General features: G+C 47.3%; 1 long non-coding RNA gene across 1 annotated transcript; it reads left to right on the top strand.

Annotated features, from left to right (window-relative positions):
- Positions 1-7,161: 7,161 nt before the first annotated feature.
- Positions 7,162-19,207, top strand: LOC108505372. Its single transcript, XR_001877482.1, has 3 exons — positions 7,162-7,288; positions 8,460-8,568; positions 19,107-19,207. It is a non-coding gene; the product is annotated as an uncharacterized LOC108505372 (long non-coding RNA).
- The last annotated feature ends 580 nt before the right edge of the window (positions 19,208-19,787 follow it).

Raw genomic sequence — 19,787 nt, 5'->3', positions numbered from 1 at the left:
CTTAATAAAATAATAGCCTGAGAGGAGATCACAGCTTGTAACAACCAGTGAGATCCTGCTGCTAAGATTCCCTGCAAAGCTGCTCCTCTCAGGGCCAGGCTTCCCATCCCCAAAGCCAGCTGTGCTGTGCATGTGCTGCACAGCTCCCCCGAAGTCATGGCATGGAGGGTGAGAGTTATAATGTATTCATCCAAATCACATCCAAATCTCATCTTTTGTTTTCAATTTGTTGGGACAAACAGCTCCTCTCTTTACTATTTATAATTTGGCCCTCCTCTAAGGCCCCAGCTGAAGTCATTGCACTGGGTCTGAGCTAGTTCAGCCTGTGAGATGCTTGAATTAACAACACAGTGGATGGGCAGAGGGGGAGAAGGAGGTTGGTGCCTGCTGTGTCCCTTTTGCAGGTGGGGAGCTGAGGCCTGGAAATGGAATAATTTGCCCTGAGTCTAAAAAAGAGGTGGTGGCAGAATAAGACAACAACTCAACTCTTCTCCACTCAAGACAGAAACACCTTTTTTGATCAGTGTTTTCCACAACAGGTGAAATGCCCAACCTGAAGGTTGGCTGAGAAATGGTTGCTTTAAAGATCAGTAATATTTATGAACAAAGTCCTGCTGACCTTGGGTTTGCTCCTGCACGGTCGTGTTGGAGGTGAGGATTGCTGTCTTCCCACCCAGGAATTCCAGTGCACCTCAGACATCTCAGATTTACTGTTTGTGAGGTTTTTGCTTGGACTGTTCATGCAGGTCCAACCACAGATACTGCTCCAACAACCTGGAGAGAGTGTCTGAAGCATTGAAATCCCATGAGGACAAAGCTATGGGTCCCTTCAGAGCTGGGTGAAACCAAAACTACCAACAAGGCCTTGTTGACATTTTCCTCTGGACAGGATTTTGGATGAAGTGAACCAACACCCTTGGCTTGGGGTGATGGCTCAGTGTAACCCATGGGTGACTAGAAAGTATAAATAGTGCAAAAATAGTAGTTCTTATTTTTTAAAAGAATAAGAAAGTATTCAGATGTTCATTCAGGAAATGTGTAACCCCAAACACCAAGACACCAGCTTCTCTTCTTCACTCAGCTCTGAGTTTATTGTATGGATGTGGCACAAACTTCTTTACAGATCTGTTATATGCTACAGGTATTTTCATCTGTCCAACACTGTGATGTAGTAAGAAGCAATACAAATGCTATTTGCTATTTACCAGTAAAGAGTGGGGTGAAAAAGCTTATGTTACAAGAAGAAACATCCCTGTAGAGGCTACACCTCGTTCCAAGAGGCTGTCCATACCCATTTCCCAAGGGTTAGGACTGTGCTATTGCAATTCTTCATGGGGTCTTTCTTACACAAGCTGCAAACCTTGCAGCATCTTTCATTCCCTTTGTGCAGACTAGGAGCAGATGTTGGGAGAGGATCCAGGCCTGTGTGTTGCACTTGGGAGAGGCCACATGTATAAATCCCACTTCTTTCTGCAGCTGTAACATACAGTGTATGCACCTTATTATCAGAGAGACATCCAGAGTGCAGGGCAGAGCATAACCAGGAGAATGAAGGGTCTGGGGAGATTTCTCACCGTTCAGAAAAGCTGGAAGAATTTTGTTTGGAAAGCCAGACTTGGGAGGAAAAGAACAGGAGTGAAGAAGGAGGAACCACTTTAAGTACAAAAGCGTCTGAAGGGAATAGGGAAGTGCAAGGTTTCCAGGCTATATGAGCTGGTGTCACATGCAGGGATAAGAGAGCCTTGATTTAGGCTAGAGATGAGCCAGCAGGCAAGGAATTTGCTCCAGACAGAGTCCTTCCTAGCTCCTGCATGCTACCATAGCTAACAATCATGTCAATAGGGTTTAAAAGGTGCTTCAGAGGAATTGGGAAGCAAAGACAAATAAGGTGGGTGGCTGAGGGAGGAATGGAAAGTCCAGTGGTTACTGAGTGAGGCTTGAGTGTGATGAAAATCCTGGCTGTGCTCCAGTACAAGATTTCCTATCACATTAATTATATTGCAACAGGCTCCAGGGCTTTCTGTGATACAGACTCTGAGTATCAAAAATGCTGCACAGACACCAGTGGTGGAGTAACAAGATAAACTTGCTGTGTTGTCTCCCAGCCTTCCACGAAGATGCCCTCAAAGATGAAGCCTGAAACTCCTTGGTGCTGTTCCCTCTGTGCACCTGGGCAGAGAGTGAATGATCTACAGGGAACAAGGAATAATCAGCTCTTGGAAATATCGGGTTTCTCTCAAAAATTAACTCCATCCCCTTTCTTTTTGGTAACATACATGTGCTCTTGGATGGCATTTTTGTGACACTTAGAGGTGTTACTTGAAAAGTGTTTCTTTGAAAATACAGATATGTGGTCACCTAAACCGAGGTGAAGATAACTGGGAATACTGTGGCACTGCCACTGTTTGTTGTGGGCAGGACTCTTGGCAGGTATCTCATGAAACTGTATCTGTTCAAACCAGCAGATCTGAGGGGAGAATCCTCTCTCTTTCCCTTCCAGCTGTCTCTTTTTCCCCTCTTCTCTTTTTCCCTTTGTCTGGGTGCACTGGATGGCAAATGGAAAGACAGAAAATCAGTGTGGAAGAAGTGTGGTCTGGGAAAGAGAAGTCACAGCAGGTGTAATGCCACCCTGAACAGCAGTGAAACAAAAGCAGAAGCCAGACAATACTGACAAAAAGAAAAGGAAGGAGCGAGGAGCTGCCCCAGAATGGTCCTTCTTTTCTAGTGGAAAAGGAGAGTCTGATCCTTGTGTTTTCCACTCTTGACAGTGCCACAGTTACTTTCTGTCACCTGGGTATGAGGTAGATGAGGTGGAGTGTCTGTAGGTAATGCCTGAGTCACCTTGGTGGCTTCTGTAGTGGGGGAAGATCTGAGTGTAACAGCCACCCTTCTCTGGGAAAGGGTGTCCTGCAATATATGGAGCCAGGATCACCTTAGACCTGGGATGTGAAGACTGTAAGGCCTGGGTTTCACTCAGACAGTTGGGGTAGGAATGTGATTGGGTTTGCAGTCTCCTTCGCTGAAGTGTGGAGATGTAACTTGAGGAGGACAAAAAACCACCGAAGCCCTGTTTGTTACCACCGTTCTCCTTTGTCCTAGAAGTGAAGACTAAAGCTTTGTGCCGGCCAAGGAACTCCTTAAATCAGGAAATAGTCTTAGGAGGCTGATTCCAGATGCTTTTTTTTCTAACCAAAAGTGTCTAGAAGAGATGAGGTCCATTCTGGAGTACCCACCTGCCCTCCCAGCCTGGTGACACATTGGCTGTGAAGATAAGACTGTCCCCTACTGCTGCCTCCTCTCGAATGGCCAAAGCAGAGTTAAGCCTCCCTGTCCCTCTCTCCCCCCCCCAAAAAAAAGTGCATTATGGGATTCTCTTTCCTGCCTCTCCCTCCTCTGTGCAGAGCTGTGTGTTTGAAATGATATCTATTTCTCTTTGTGACAGCACACCGTGACTGCTGCCTTGACGTTCTGCCGAGCTGACATCCCAACCGGTGTGACACTGATGCCTTTGGGCAGAAATCAGAGCCGGTTTGCTGCATGGCTCTGTGCAGCCACGGTGCCTGTAGCGCCTCGGAGAGCCCCCAGTGCCCTGCTGGGGAAATGGAGCGAGCACGTGGGCCCCAGATGAACCCGGAGCGGGGCGCGGGCGTTATCCGCAGCCGTCCCGCTGCCCGTTCCCAGTTTTAAATGTCCACATCGACATGAGTTTATCTCTTTTTTTTTTTTTTCCCCTCTCCCTTTCCTCTCCCTTTTTGCCTTGCCTGCGAGAGGGTTGGTTTCCTGTTTCTCCCCCCGGCTGCAGAGTCCTCGGGGACCTGGGTTTCCGTGAGCTGGAAAAGGAGCGCGCAAGCGTCTGATCAGCCCTTATTAGTGTTGAGAAAGACCTAATGGTTCCTGGCTTCTGGGACCATTACCTGTCATTTACTTTTATTAAGTCGGTGATGAGAAAGTTTAAAATTAAAGGCTTTGTAAATTGGATTCCAGTTCTAAAGGGAGGCACCGACCAGGAATTCAGTGCCAGAGCCTGCAGATGGGCTGCTGGGAACAACACCGGGCTGGGGTGTTTGTGTTCAGCTGCTTTGGCAAAGGTCCTGTGCCAGGGCATGGAGGGGAGGTAGTTTGGGCAAAGCCCTGGGGTATCTGTCACCTGTATGAACCATGTAATCCTTCCTTTGCCAGGCTACTCGTGTCCAGACCTCCAGCTCCTGGTCAGGAGGAAGGGTGGTCTTCTGGTCGAGCCATTACCCAGCCTGTGACTTCTGTTCCAGCTGAAGTGATCCCAGGCAGGTCGTGTCACCTCCTCATGGTTCATCTCCTGGTTTATAAGGAGGAGGAGGAGGTGGTGTTAATATTGATTTTGTTTCTTACCTGTTGCCTGGTTTGGGCAGTCAGCTCTTTGAGCCAGGTGCTGTCCTTGGCTCTTGTGCTTAGAACAAAGGCTCCAGCTCCTTTGAGTTTCAAGACTGAAAAATAAAGACTTTGGTTAAGCCTGGAGCAGAAAGCAAGTTAAAAGAGATGAGCCACCTAGTTAAGAGAAGCCTTTTATTCTTAGGGCTTATAACACTGTTGCATTCTCTGCTTTTGGGGCTTTATCTTTGAATTAACCATCCAAACATGTTTGCAAATGAAACACCCAAATTACACTAAAACAATCAGCTAATTATGGTGTGACAAGGGAAGCTCAGGGGCCAATCCCAACAAAGAGCTGCTGTCACTTCTGCTCTCTCAGCTGAATAAAAGTCTCATGGTGACATTGCTCTGATGAGAAGCAGCATGAATGAGTGGCTATAAGTACAGTCTGGGAATCAGAATTCTTGGTTATTGTGTCTCAGTTGGTCTTTGACTGGAGTGACATGGGAGAAGTCACCTGAGGTGAGGATTTTAAGGTTGCCTCCTGCCCATCCTTGCATTATTAAATACACAAATTTTGCCTGCACAGCTTTAGGTGAAGATTTGAGGTTCCCACTGTTGTCTCTGAGAGGCAGAATACAGTGCAATACAGTGCTCCACCAAAGCACAGGGCTTAGCCAGTTAGTAATAGATTGCAAAATTAAGTGTTTGTCTCCTGAAGGCAGAATGTACAAGGATGAAACAGATTCCTTTTAAACTAATGATTTCTTGGGAAATTTTACCTCAGGTTCTCCCTGAGTAGCTTGGCAGGTTTTGGTGTGTTTTGCCGTTTTTATCTATACTACTATTATTATTGTTATTGTTGTTGTTGTTGTTGTTGTTTGTATCATATTATATTTATTTATATCAGAGGTAAGATTTGTGAAGATTTGGAAGGGATGCCCCCTGCCCATCCTCTCTGACACCCCCACAGCCAAGCTCCAGGTGTGAGTCCCCACTTTAAGGAGGTTCCCCTCCTTTTAAAGAACCAGGACAGAGAACAAGGTCTCACACCATCCAAACCCACAGGCCTTTCACCTTCTTTCCCCAGAGAGATTCCAAACCCCACAGGCAGGAGGTGGGATAATATGCCCAGAGGGAACTGTGACACCGAGGGATGGATAATGAGGGGCAAAGTGAGGCTGAGCACGTGTTAAGTGAGGCTGAGCTCGTGTTAACTCCAGGCCGTTTCTTCCTGTCCCTCCACAGGCATAGCAGCTCCTGGACTTCAGCTAATTGCACCATTGCCTTGAAGGATGAGTGATGCCTCTCCCAAGTTTCCCTGGGAGGAGCTGATCTGTGAGCTATTCCGTGGTTACTTACATCATTCCCGCGTTCCCAGCCCTGCGACCCCGACCTCAAGGCTCTCAGAAGGTAATCCGGGGAGATTTTATCAAACGTGAAACCTTCCTAGACATTACTGGAGCCGTGATGTAATGAACCAAGGTTTTGTTCTCTGAATTCCGCCGAAAAACCACGGGCCCCCAAAAAACTGTTGCGGGGGGAGCTGATGAGTTTTGAGCGGGAGGCTGAGACCTTGTGCTGGGCTGAGCCCTCCTCGCTGCAGGAGAAAGGGTTTCCAGCTCAGTCCTGTGTTGCTGGCCTGGTGAAGTCTGGGCTGAATTTCTGAGGTGGGCAGTAACCTTTTCACAACACCCACTCCCTGGTTCCTGCTGCTGTGCTGGGAGGTGTTGCCAAAGGAAAAGGTACCAGGCTGTGTCGTACCTCCCTGCTCCGGGTTTGTTGCACGTTCAGAGTTCTGGCATTTGTTGTAATTGTGGCTGTTCCCACTTCTGTGAAGACAATTCCAGCCCAAAATCTTGCTCAAAAAGACCAAAACCCCTTACACGAGGTGACATGAGGTTCCCTCATGTAACACTGCTTTCTTAGGGTCATCCCTGCTGGAACTGAGATCTCAGTGCTTTGAAAGACCTTTAAACCCCTTTTTTTCAGAGGGACAATGATTCCTGAGTCACGTGAAGCCTTCCTGGCATATTTATATCTGCCAGACCAGGATGAGGCTGTCCATGCTTTGATGCTTTGGATTTCAGTACCTGTTGAAATCCCCTGAACAAATGGTGCTATTAATTACGGGGCCTGGCTTTGATGAATGATGCCTGGGGGACAACATTTCATTTTGTCTGGGGGGAGTAGGCGAGATGGGGCGTTTTGGAGTGTTCAGTGATGCAGGAGAGGTCCTGGGTGTTGCCTGATCAAGGGGAAGTTGCTTCCTCTCTCCAGAGTGCTGTAAAGTCAGTGTCAAGTCACTGTGGCATCTGGGTTGTGTCACCTGCTGATGGGGCTCCCCCTTTATACATCAGATTTGCTCAGACAAAAACCCATTCAGCTTTTAGAATTGCTCTAAAGGTTACAAATAATTTTGTTATAAATGGCTCCTGCCTGCCTGAGGCACTGCCCCATTCCCCAAGGCATTTTAACAGAGCAGTGAGTTTGGGGTTCAGGTTAGACACATGAGATGGGGGGAGGCCATGAGGTGTTCTCAGGGATCCTACCACCTTTCCTTTCCCCACATCCTTTTGAAACTCTCAAAACCAAAAGTTTTGACAAAGTTATAAGAAAGCCTTGTTCCTGAAGTGGTGAAAGGAAGCTTTTTCCACAGCTTTGATTTAGTTTCTTATTTATGTGGGTCATTATGTTTTGGTGCCTTGTTTTTCACAGGGTGTGCCATGGCCCATCCTTCCTTCTGTCAGTGCTTCCCAGATTCCAAAAGCACAGAGAAGGGGATAAACTCCAGCAATGTGTTTTCCAAATAGACTATGAAAAAAAAAAAAAAAGAATTAAAGACAAGTGTGAAGCCTCCTCCAGCTCCTCCTGTCGCTTGGGCAATGCTCGTGCCACGTGTCAGAACAAACAGAGGAGACATCTGGAACGGGTTCATGTGAGTCCATGGGGTTTGGATCCCCTTGCATGGGAAATCCCTCATACTCTGACAGGCAGCTCATTCCTCCACACAACAACACAGAGACAGGCCCTTTGCACAGCTTAATGGAGGAGGATGTTGTGATTGTGATCCAAAACTGTTCTCACAGCAACAACATCTGATGTTTAGCCCTCCAGATGGGGAAGGCTCTTACATCCAGCACAGAAACCACTCTTTCTGTTAATTCAAGGAAAAACCCGCTCCCATCCCCTGTGGTGGTTTTACATCTGTTGAATTCCAATGATCCAGTTTCTGCCTCACCACCACTGGAGTCTTCCCAGCTGAGGGAAGACTCTATTTCACACCTTTCAGCTGGCTGAGGTGGGCACACACCTGCAAATCCAGCCTGAACAAGGGATTTCAACACATCCTTGCCTGAAACTGGGCCTAAGAGTGGGTGAAACCTGGCACTGAGGGGGCACGTGAAGTGAATGCCCTGTGAAAAACACATAAAAATTAGGTAGGGTCTGAACTTGAAGCCAGTGTTTGCTACACTTTTATGTGGTTATAGGGCAGCTGTCTGACCTCCTCACCTAATTTGCAAATAATCTTGTCAGGACAAATTAGTCTATGCTGAGCTTGTGCTGTTGAGCCTAGATGGTTATCAGGACCTGTACAAGTGAATTTTAAGGTAGTTCTGGTGTCTCTGCGTGCAGTGGAGTCACAGTGGCAGTGACTGCAAGTGCAGAGATAGGCTTTTGTATTAAACAAAATATACACAAACCCCTCTTCTACAGAAACCTGGAATTAATGGGTTTCCTAGCTGGTTTCTCTCAGGCCATTTTCAGTACAAAAAGGTGAGTGTTGAAAACAAAGATTTAAACTGCATTTGAAAGTGCAGCTCTGAACACTGTGAATTGCTTAATTCATCTTAATAGAGGTCTTCACTCTGAACCCGAAAAGCTTTTAGTTGAGATTTAGCCTGTGGTTTGATATTACAAATTGCTTGGTGGTAACATTGGTTTAAGACACTTGTTGTCTCCTGGCCTCTTGTTCCTGCTGCTCTGCTGGCACAGCTACTCCTGTGGTTGGGAACAGAATGGGAGGAGCCATCTGGCTTGGAAAGGGGGGAAAAAAAGAGGTTTCACATGTCTGATTGTTTGTTTGTTTGTTTGTTTGTTTAAAGCAGGAAAGTTCCTCTGTCTGGTTCAGCTCCTGGTCACACGGAGTTTTCCTGGCACAAACAAGTGGAAAGAGCACTTTGGCATGGAGGGGAAATGAGCAGCAGAGGGTGAAAGGTGAGCAGCAATTACTGGTTCTGGGAATGCCCCAGTGTACTTTAATATCAGCCCATGATCTGGAACTGATCTCACCACGTGAAAAATGCTCAAATACCTTTAAAACCCTTGGGTTTAATCTTTGCTTTTAGGTGTCTTGGCAGACACTTCCCAGTTGTGTCCTTATCTCCCAGTCTCCAGCCTCCTTCAAAGGTTTTCCAGCTACTGTGTTGTGCAAGTTCAAACCCCTGCAGCCCACTGGGACTGCAAATGTGTGAATGAGCACAGTGATTGGAGTTGAATGACAGTGTGAGTATCAGTTGTCACTGCAAGGAATGTTTCCTTCATTTCCAGAATCAGTTCCTTGAGAAAGAGCCCCTTTTAATACAAATGAAAGCAGGGTTTCCACGGTGACTTTCTCAAATTTAGAAGATCTTGTCATTTAAATCCAGTTTGCCATGGGACATAAAGTTCATTTGTTATAGACCACATCAAACCAGCTGAGTCCAGAGGTACCGTGAAGAGTGTGGTGATGTGCCTGGAAAACCAAAAAAAATCTATAAAAAACAGACTTTCAAGGCACTAAAAGTGGGAAATTTATCTCATTGCAAGTTTGCCACCCTGCTCCCAGACATGGAATTGTCTGATACTTAAACTCCTTGCAAACATGGGAAAAAACCCCAAGCCAACCCAGAACAGTGGAATACCCAAATGATTTGGTAAAGAACTTTTTGCTTTACTTAATTAATTATGATGGTTTTGATGAAATTTCCCTTTATGAATTCGAGTTGTACTTGACAGGAGAAAATTTGTACCTCCAAAGCCTGTGAAAAAAACGTGGGCCTGTCTTCTGCCCATCTGTCCCTTCATGCACAGAGCACAATTCAAATAGTTTCCGTGGCATAAGTGTGGAAAGGGAAACTTAGCGAAGTCTCTTTGGCTATAAATAGCAATATATATGGGATATTATGGTGCACTGACTCAGCTTGAAATCTCAGATCTCTCCATTGATTAACATCTCTCATTAATGGGACTGCTGGGCCCTGAATGTGGAGTTTGCTCCGGAGCTCAGTGTGTGACGAGCTGGGAACCCCCTTTTTTCCTCTCGAGCCTTTCACTGCATCACCCAATACTGTGAAAAAAAAAAAAAAAGGAGAAAGATAAGGAGAGAGGAATCTCTGCTTTGATTTCTTCACGGAGACACGCAGACAGAGGCAGCTCAGGGGAATCCTGCCCAGCAGAGGTTAATGTGACCCACATATAATTGTGTGAAAAGATGCCACTCTGCGCCTTTGTCAAAGAGGCTTCTCGTTACAGCCCGAGCTCCCCAGTCCCCAGCCCCTTCAGCAAAGCACAGTTTTCTTGCATTAAATCACCACTGCCCTCTTGCCAGCTGCTTAGAGTTTGCACATTACGCAGGAGGAGATATCTAATATATATTTGTATATTTTTAAAGCGTGACAGATTGTCTCGTAACATATGTGGCATCGCCTTGAAATGAGCTACGTGCTTGTGACGGCCGAGCCTGCTCTGTGTGTGTGTGTGTGGGTTGTGTTTTATTCCTTCTGTTGGGAATCTGAGAGGCTGGGACACTCGAGCTTTTCACGTCGCTTTTTCCCCCTGAAATATTCATGGCGAGTTGACGACCTTGATTCTTTGATACCTGCCATTTATTTCTGTGCCACTGACGATAACTGCTGCTAAGTACATATGTCAGGGACATGCCTGAGCGAGCTGCACGATAAGGAGAGGGAGGGCAGCCGAGGAATAAGATTACTTTATAAACTCCGAGGGCATTTTAGGAGCCTGCCATGCCATCTTATTCACCCCACTTCGTTTTTTTCTGACTAAAGCCTCTTTGCTTTGCTGCTTCTCCAGCTTTTTTTTTTTTTTTTTTGCTTCCGACTCGGAAATCTGCTGGTTCGCTGCTGCTTCTCTTGAAGATGCTCGCTGGCTCGTTGTCAAGTGAATTGCTAATGAATTAGTTACAACTTAGATTTTTTTTTTTGAATAAAAAGAGATGCAGGTCTGGGGAGACTCAAGGAATTCTTCTCCAGCCAGAAACAGATTCTCATGGAAATGAACTCCGGGATTAGATGATCAGGGGGCATTTTGGCACTCTGTAAAGGGAAGGAAGGATGAGGGTAGAGCAGGGGAAGATAAAAAAAGAGGAGTAGGCAAGCAGGTAAGCACCAGTATCACCTTGTAAATGTGACATTTAAGCAGGCAAATCTCACTGATACGGAATCCTTCTTTGGAAGGATTGTGGCCTGCAAGGCACCAAGCATAAGGTTTTGAGGGTGAAGGGATAAATTCAGTAACTGAAAGGGTTACAGAAGTGATGAAATAATGAAATATATGGGGAAAAAGTTCCTGAGTAAAAATTAAATGAAGTCCAACCTGAACCAGTCTTCAGTGACATTGCTGGATCAAGGGGTAAATGTGGCTCCTTTTGGCTGCAAGTTATTCCATGGGCTTTCAGAGACATAACTCGTGTCAGGACCTGGATTCATCCTGCTTGGTTCAAGTTGTTTATCTGAAGGAAGGGACTGGGATACCCTGGGCTGGCTGACTTGCTGTAGGTGCCTGTGCTTTCTGCAGTGGTGTTGTGGGGAGTAAAGGCTGGTGCTTTCCTGACTGGGATACCCTAATTCAAGCAGGGCTTTGGGTGGGAATTGGAAAGGTCAGATGGAGACAGCTGGTCCCTGTCTGTTGGATGCTGAAGAAGGGACTCTGAGGGGTAGAGGTACTGACAGAGCTTTCCTTCACCTAAACTGTGAAGTGAGGGAAGCCAGAGCAAGGGAGGCAATGGAGCAGAACCTCTCCCATGGCTTTTTCTTCTCACCATATTTCATATAGGAAATTGCAGCACTGCCTCTCTTTTGGGCTATCATTTTTCCCTCTCAGAAGTCACAGCACACAGTTGTGTGGCAATGTACATTCTCCTGAAGATAACTTCCCCCCTCTGTAAGAAAATATGGGGAAAAGAAAGAGGACACAAGGGTGGAAGTAAAATTAACAAGGCCTGAGGGGCTTCTGCATGTGCTTCCTGAACTGCAGCCGTCCTGGAGAGGCAGGAGACAAGGTGGCTTTGGGAATGCAGCAGGGTCCAGAGAGGCATTTATTTAAGATTGATATCAAACCTTGGAATTGCGAGTGGGAGGATTTTTGAGGGAGGAACAGGATGTTGCCAGGAAGGAGGGAGGCTGGCTAGGGTGATTTATTGCGAGGGTCAGTCGCAGGAAGTCGCTGGAGATACGTGATGGTCTAAAACACAGGCCAAGGAACCCGCACGAGGACACTGTTTTATGCTCTGAGATCCTGGCTCCTCTAAATAGGGCCAACAAAGTGGCTGGGTGGTCTAATTAGGGTCGTCCTTGGTGGTCCTACACGCATGTGTTTTGGTCAGCTTCCCTGCCTGTGTGTGTCTCTCCGTGCACAGTGACCCATCCGGCTCTGGGGTCTGTTACAGAGGCTTCTGCCTTTAAAAAAAATTCACTGCACTTGGAAGAGAAGTTTCAGGCCTTTTTAAAGTCATTTGGTGCTTACACAGACAACTGTGCACATGGGAACACGAAGCAGTCATATTTATCATTTCCCTCCTCCCTATCGGAAAATTCCCCGTGACCCAAGAAATGAGAAGACTGGCAAGAGCAGGGGAGTCGTGGTTGGGAATGACCTCTCAGGCCATGAGCAGGACTGGAGAGTTCAGCTGGATGTAGAGCTTTAACTAGTTGTCAATCTGAAATCCGCAGCTCCACATCATCGTAACAGGCCATTTATGTCGAGCAGGACTCCTGCAGGAATCTGTGCTTTTTTACACTGATGGCTGTAAATAAATTATTATTGATCATTAAGCACAGCCACCTTCTGTCCAGCTTACTTCTGAGTGTCATTTAGGTGTGTTTTGCAGTCCTGTCTTCTGACCTGGAGTCCTCTGGTGTCAGGAGCAGTTGTCCTTCCTGAGAAGACAGGTGTTGTCCCAGAGAACCCTCAAGTCAAACAGGCAGGAGCGTGGAAGAAGGATTTAGACTCTCTGGGAAACACAGTGTGGCTGGGAAGGCAGCAGTGCTTTGGAGTGAATGGGAGGGTGCACTTTGACTTCAGATGACCTTAAATGACTTGTCAAAGCTCACACAGCAAAGTTAGTGCCTGGGGACAGGGCTAAGTTCATCTCTTCTTTGCAGGGGTGAATATCTAGACAATTCTGCTATCCCTGTTCAGCCTCTCATTATTGCAGATTTGGCTGTGTTGTGGTTTCCTTCAGTGCATTCCACCCCTGCTGCTCTGCTTTTGTTCCTTTCTGCAGCTCTTCTGGCGTCCCCACCGATAATAGATTAGATCTACACGAGGGGGTAACATCTGAGCTTTTCATGCTGTCCTTTTATTTAATGTCCTCCAGCTCGTGGTCCTGTTGTCCCTGCACAGCTTGGCCTGTGGTGATGTTCACTCTCCTGCTTACACTCAGTGAATGATTTATCATGTGTTATCAGTAGGACTCTGTACAGTGTCCAGGGACAGTGTTTTCTTCCATCTGGTTCCAAGCTGGTGGAACACCCTTCCATGTGGTTTTCACATGTGGTTCTCCTAGTACCTCCTTTCTATTTTTTCCCCTCTGGATTCATCATTATGCAGTTTGTCTAACAAGTACACTTTGTTTCACTTTATAAATTAACCACATGCAGGAATTAAAGCTTCAGCTAATGTGGCTATTTCTGAAGTGACAGAGGAAACCTTCACAGCTGAGTGAATCTCTCTTCTGGAAGAAATATCCAGTCCCACGAAATACTGGAAGTTAACTGCTGCAGCATTTCATGCCATCTTCAGACAGACATTAACTTCTGGAAGAGCCTTACAACGTGTGGGGAAGTCTTCAGTTCTGTTCTGTATTTTGGAGGTGCTGGTTGCACTTACAGGTTCATGATGTGGGCAGGACAAAGACCACAAAAATATCTTTTTATGCAAATTGCCTTGAGACACAGACAGAGATCTCCAATGACTTGATACTGGGAATTCCAAGAGACCAACAGCTGTGTCTCACCAGTGTTGTGGGTGATCCAACCTGCAGAAGGGCTCCTCTGTCAGGATCCCTCGCTGCTGCATTTGTTGGTCTTTGCAGGTAACTTTTTTCCTGCGGTCTTTGTTGATTTTATGTCGTTAGACCCGGTAACACACTTTTATCTTATCTGCCCTTTTCTCTTCTTTGCTTTCCCTGTTGTTTGCCATTCCAGAATAAATACTGGAGGCCAGTGCACCGTGTTCCCCCCCCCCCAGAGCATGCAAATATTTGCAGCACAGCAGCCCCTGAGCCCCGAGACGTGAGCGGCGACACGAGGAGGTGCAGCCGAGGGCAGGGGCAAGGCCAGAGGGTGTGAAACCAGCACACGGCCCCCAGGGCAGTTGGCCTGGACAGTTTAGGAAGCACTTGCCTTGTCTTCATAGCAGCAGGGAAATGGGGACTGGGCTTTGGGGGTGTAGGTGTGATGTGCACACGTGTGTGAGTTTGTGGTGAGGGGGGCGTGTGACACTGAGGGACTTCAGCCAGTGAATGTGTAATGCATATAATGGATGTGCACAATGGTGTAAGTCATATGAGGAGCAGCTGAGGGAGCTGGGGGGGCTCAGCCTGGAGAAAAGGAGGTTCGGGGGGGACCTTCTTGATCTCTGCAGCTCCCTGACAGGAGGGGGGAGCCAGGGGGATATCAGGCTCCTCTCCCAAGCAACCAGCGACAGGACAAGAGGAAACAGCCTCAGGTTGTGCCAGGGGAAGTTTAGATTGGACATCAGGAAGACCTTGTTCATGGAAAGGGTGGTCAGGCATTGGCAGGGGCTGCCCAGGGAGGTGGTGGAGTCCCCACCCCTGGAGGTGTCCAAGGGAAGGACTGGGCGTGGCACTCAGTGCTCTGGGCTGGGAGACAAGGTGGGCACAGGTTGTGCTCAGTGATCTTGGAGTTCTTTTCCAACCTGAATGATTCTGTGAAAATAAGAGGTTCTTACAGCTCCATGATGAAGTCCCCAAAAATCTCAGAAAGGAATCACGGCTGGTGTTACCTTGGATCTGCTCCCTAATTCACTTCCTTGTGGAAAGCCTGTTTGTGCCAGTGATGTTTATTTGTGGTGGAGTCACTCTTCCCCCGTGGGGATGCACAGAAGTGTAGGTACCACCAGTTCTGTAGTTACCACTGGTTGTGTAGGTGTTGCTGGTAGAGACGTGTGCGATTTCGCCCTTTAAGGGCACCTCCCACTGTCCCCCTTGTTGACTCCCACCTCTCTCACCTCCCTCACCTTTGACTTGGAGCCGCCACTGGGTTCGCCAAGAGAGGGATTTTTTGTGTTGTTTTTGGGGTTTTGCTGTTTGCTCACGGGTGCCTTTCCCCAGTTTGAAGTTTGAAGTTGCCGCCCGCCGGCCCCGGGGCCGGTGACCCCTCTGGGAGCTGTCAGGGCGCCCAGCACACAGTGGGTCATCTCCATCCAGGGAGGCTGCTCCCTTTCCATCTGGGGCCGTTGGTCTGGACTGGATCCATCCTGCTGGCAGGGCTGATGGATGGCCTATTGACAAGCAGGGTGACCCTTGCTCAGCAGACTGACGTGCTCCCTCCTCACTGCCTTCGTTTGATGCGAATCAAAGAGGTGGTCAGGTCATCAGAACAGCCAATTAAAACGATAAAGAGGGAGGAGTGGAAGAGGAGGTTTTAACTCTTTCCACCCCATCGTAAACACCTTCATGAAGTAGAGCTGAAATGAGGCCTGAGAGGGGGGGCTAAAACCAAAGATCCATCTCTGTAAAATTTATCTGTGGGAACTCTTTAAAAATTGAGCAAGCAGAGATCAGGAAACAATTAACTGTCTCTATAGTTGTCAGTTATTTAGGGCCTGGACTGAGACTGGATCAATTGCTTTCCTTTCCATTTTGTCTTTTGTTTCTGAACAGCAGATCATAAATTGGACCGTGAAATTCAGCACAGGGTAATGAATATATAATAGTACATCTCAAACTCAAAGGCTGCTTGGAAGACATGAATTTTCTATCGTTGCAGTTGCTACCTGAAAAGGAGAAAGACACTCCCATTACAGTTGCTGGTAGCTGACAGCTGGCAGGAGGCAATAAATTTAGGAGTTATTTAGCATCAGCTTCTGAATAATGGAGTCACAACATGCTCTTCACTTGAGGAACCTAATGAGGGAGAAGTGCTAGAGCTGGGAATTAGGAGTGCAGCTGGGATCAGGGATAATAAAAGGTCTCTGATCTGCCAGGAGCTGATGTTCATACCAGTGCAGGGTCAATCCCACTTGCTTCAGTGTTAATTTGAGGGGCTGTGTTTTAAGACAATGCAATCTTTCCTAAGATGCCAGCAAAAATCCACTAGAACCCAGATTTTTTTCCCTGTTGAGCTTTAATCCACACTGGCTCTGAATTTTCCGGGTACCAGTTTTAATGGAAATGCCCGTAAAATAAAGATTGGATGAGAGTTAAGAGTAAGAATGTTACTTTTTGAACAATTCATCCCACCCACACTCAGTTCCTGGTTCAGACACAGAATTTCAGAGCAGCAGCATCGCTTCTGTACTTCAGTTTCCAGGCTGTAAAAAGGGGAACAACTACCTTGTTCTCCCAAGAATGTTAAAACCTGTGAAACACAATAAGGCCAAAAGCCATCTTGGTGTCTTGAAGACCAAAAAAATCCCCCTACCCCCCCTCAGAAGATACCCTGCTATCCCTGAGTGCAACACAAACTCCTCACAGACCGTCCTTCACCTGCTTGTACTTGTTCAGTTTTTGCTTTAATATCGTCATCTAACTAATGCAAAGGCACTGAATCCATTTTCTGACTGTTGGGTAAATGATGGTTAAGTGTCAGGAGATTTATTTAATTGTCTAGCTATTAAAAAAAAAAAAAAGATAGGTCTGCTGAGTGAAAGCTTTTATGCTTTTAAACGAGGTCTTGTTGTGATTAGAGTTTAAACAGCACTGATTTCCTCAAAAATGCATTGGCAATAATCTCTGGCTTGTTTGATTGTCCACATAACTGCACCACCCTCACTGCCAAGAAACTCATCTGACCCAGCAATGATAAGAATAGCTATTTTTTTCCATTAAGTGTGCAGCAGATCTCATATTCAGGGCCAGGAACATCTTCATTAGGCAGTACGGAAAGTGAACACATTGTTCACAAAGCAGCCCCCAGAATAATGGACTGGAGAGACTTCAGAGGTGAGGGATGGAGGTTGTGGGGGTGGGAAAGGGGCTTAAAGCTTCACAAACCACAGACAGAGAGGATTTTAGTGGGATACGGGCAATTGATTCCCTTAAGTGTCTTTGAAGAGGCCGGTGTAGAGGTGGAGAAACTCGGGATGACTCACTGTAATCCTGCTCAGTCTCCTCACGGCATCTCAACGCTCATTTTACTCTTTTCTAGTTCTTTAATGCTCCTTTTACTCTTTTCTACTTCTTTAATTCAAAAAGCCAAGAAAACAAAGCCCATTCAGCTGGCATGATCCAAACCCCCAGCACCACAGTGGCAGGTTCCCGAGGAGAGGTGATGACCTGGAGGTGGAACTGCTGCTCCTCGGTTTTCCCGGATGTCTCAGAGACCGCGGAACATCTGGGACATTTGTGACATGCAAACAGGCCAAACCTTTTCTTTAGGATTTTTTTCCATGGGAAATCCACTTCCCTGCTAGCTCTTGTCCCAAAATCTGTCGTGTGCCAAGCCTGCAGCTCAGGATGAGCTGTTTTGTGGGGTGTAAAGGGCCTGGCCTATGGAAAACACCTGTACCCACAAGCAAAGAGAGAGGTTTTTCTCTGTCCTTCTTCATGTCTTCCTTAATTTCCTATTCACTAATACATTTAGGCACTGGGAGCTACTGGTTCCAGGTGTCAGGCTTGGGTAGGATTAAGGCTGACACTTGCCCTGAGTCTCAAGCAGGAATATTAGTTTCCCATTTCTCCTTGCCACCCCCCTGCCTGGGAAATCCCAGCAAGGAGATCCCTGTTGTGTCCCTGTCAGCACCCCACACAGCAGAGCAGGGCTAAGCTCCTTTCCCTCCTCCTTGCCCTCATCACTCCTAAGTGCCATTTAGCCCCGTTGGCTGCCTGCTCCTCCCGGCTGGACACCGATTGCTCCCTGTTGGAGAGCTGTCAGTAAGGGGAAAGCCATCCATCCCGGTGGGAAGTAATCTCACCCAGCAGGGGGGCACCTCTTTCCAGCCAAAACAACGTGGCTTTGACAGGCCTGATGTATTTATTATCTTCTTGGGGCAGAAATGCTGCCACAGCAGGCAGGAGGGTGGGGGGAGGATGCTGCTGCTGGTGGCTTGGAAGGGAAAACAAGGACTACAAAGTGCCAAGGAGCTGCCTGCAGGGAGCAGGGGGCTGGAGCTGGATGGTCTTTTAAGGTCCCTTCCAACCCAAACCATTCTGTGTTTCCATGATAAGGAAAAAGGAGGGTACATAGGAAAGGGAAAGCTTATTGTAAGAAAGGCAATTCCTTTTACTCATGTGTTTAACTCATCTCCTGAACTCGAGGGCTGAGGGAAAGCAAACAGCAAGTGAAGAAAGAGAGGTTGCAGCCCAGGTGGGCTGTGGTGTCCCAGCCAGGCTGAGCCTTTGGGGGTGGGTTTGAAGGGCTGTCACCCTGATGAGGAGCATGAATCCCTGCCTCTTCTGCTCCTTGTCCTCAGGGCTTGGCTCCCCTTTGGTCTTTCACTGTGCCCTGGGAGGGTTTCACACAAATGCCTGTTTGTCAGGTGGTTTGGCCAGACCCAGTTTGGGTCCATTTTGCCTCTGCAAAGGACATTTTGACTATAAGGACAAGCAGTCAAAGTATTTCAGGGGCAAAATTATGTCACATCCTCTGCAGCTGTGCCAGTTCATAGGATTCATCAAATTTAAACTCATCCTGGTTACCAGGCTTGACCTTTTGAGGGTTGATCAGGAGCCTGGGCTTTGGGAAGACAGCACCTAATGTGGCTTCTGAGTGACAGGGGATCCATTTCTTTTACTCCAGTCTTCCAAGAGTTAAATCACCTCACAAAAATCTAGACCTTTCTCTAGCTAAAAGTTCCCTGGGCACATCCAGGTGTTTTCTCTCAGCAGTAATTGATTACAAATTGGCAGGGCCTGAGTTCACCCATGGGGTGTTATTGCCCTGACAAGGCTCACCTGGGCCCATCTCACAGCCTCTGCTCATTGGTCCAGGAGCTGTATTTAAGCTCAGTCCCCTGAGTTTTGCTCTCTTTTGCCAGCCTGAGTCCAGCTTGGGCTTTTCCTTTTGTGGCTCACATGGAGGATTAAGTTCAGTGGTGATACACGGGATTTAAACCCCGTAGTTCTGTGACTGGGGTGTGTTACCTGGGGACTGTGCTGTTTGGAGAAGAGGAAAAGAAGCCAAAAGTGGCAATAACTGAAAAGCAAACTCTCTGTTGTATGTGTGCCATGGCAAGTGGGGAGCATGCAAGTGACTGTGGAGTCTCCTTAAAGGCTGAGAGGAGTGTTTGCTGTGCCATGAGGAAAACCCACTGCAGGGTGAGGTGACTTTTGCTGCAATCTGCTGACACAGTGGCTGAAAGGAACTGCTGCTTCAGAGCTGCCTCTGCTGCAAAGGACCCGAGCAGGAGCGACTGGAGGAGGTGGGAGGAAAGGCACTACCTGCTCCTAACTGTGAGTAAGCAAACTTTTCATGTGTTTGGGAATATGGTGCGCAGAGACTGGTGGAAGAAATGTGTGTAGTGGGCAGCAGGACTGCGGAATGGGGCCTGCCTTGGGAAGGTGTCCGTGTTCCCTGGTTGGAATGGGCAGTGGGTGCCCTTAGAGCCAGCTGGCTCTTTGGAGAAACTTGTCTTCAGAGGAATGTTGAAGGTTGGGAGCTTGTAAGTACTGAAAGATGCTCACCTGCCTCTGGTTGGAGCATGGCTGAAGGGAAGGTGCCCGAGGAGCTGCTTTGTCTATGTTGAGCTTTTATTTTTGTTGTACTGAACTTGGCTGCTTGCTTGGTTTTCTGGACAAATGTGGAAGGTGGAGAAGTGTTTTCTTGGCTGAAGGGAGGCCAGATATAAAAATCCTTGTATGTTAGACTTGAATTCTCAAAAATTGCTTTAAAGTGGTGAGATTGTTTTGGTAGTTCACAAAACCATGCTCAGGTGGAGAGCTGGGTGTGGCCCTGCTCAGACTGGCTGAATAACAGAAACTGGACTAAAGGCTGTGGTACAGTGAACAACCAGACTACCTCTCTCTCTTTTTC

The sequence above is a fragment of the Lepidothrix coronata genome, unplaced genomic scaffold (genome assembly GCF_001604755.1).
Source record: "Lepidothrix coronata isolate B3197 unplaced genomic scaffold, Lepidothrix_coronata-1.0 Scaffold189, whole genome shotgun sequence".
NCBI classification, from domain to species: domain Eukaryota; kingdom Metazoa; phylum Chordata; class Aves; order Passeriformes; family Pipridae; genus Lepidothrix; species Lepidothrix coronata.
Note: the sequence above shows the minus strand (reverse complement) of the source record. Positions and strands in the feature narration are given on the sequence as shown.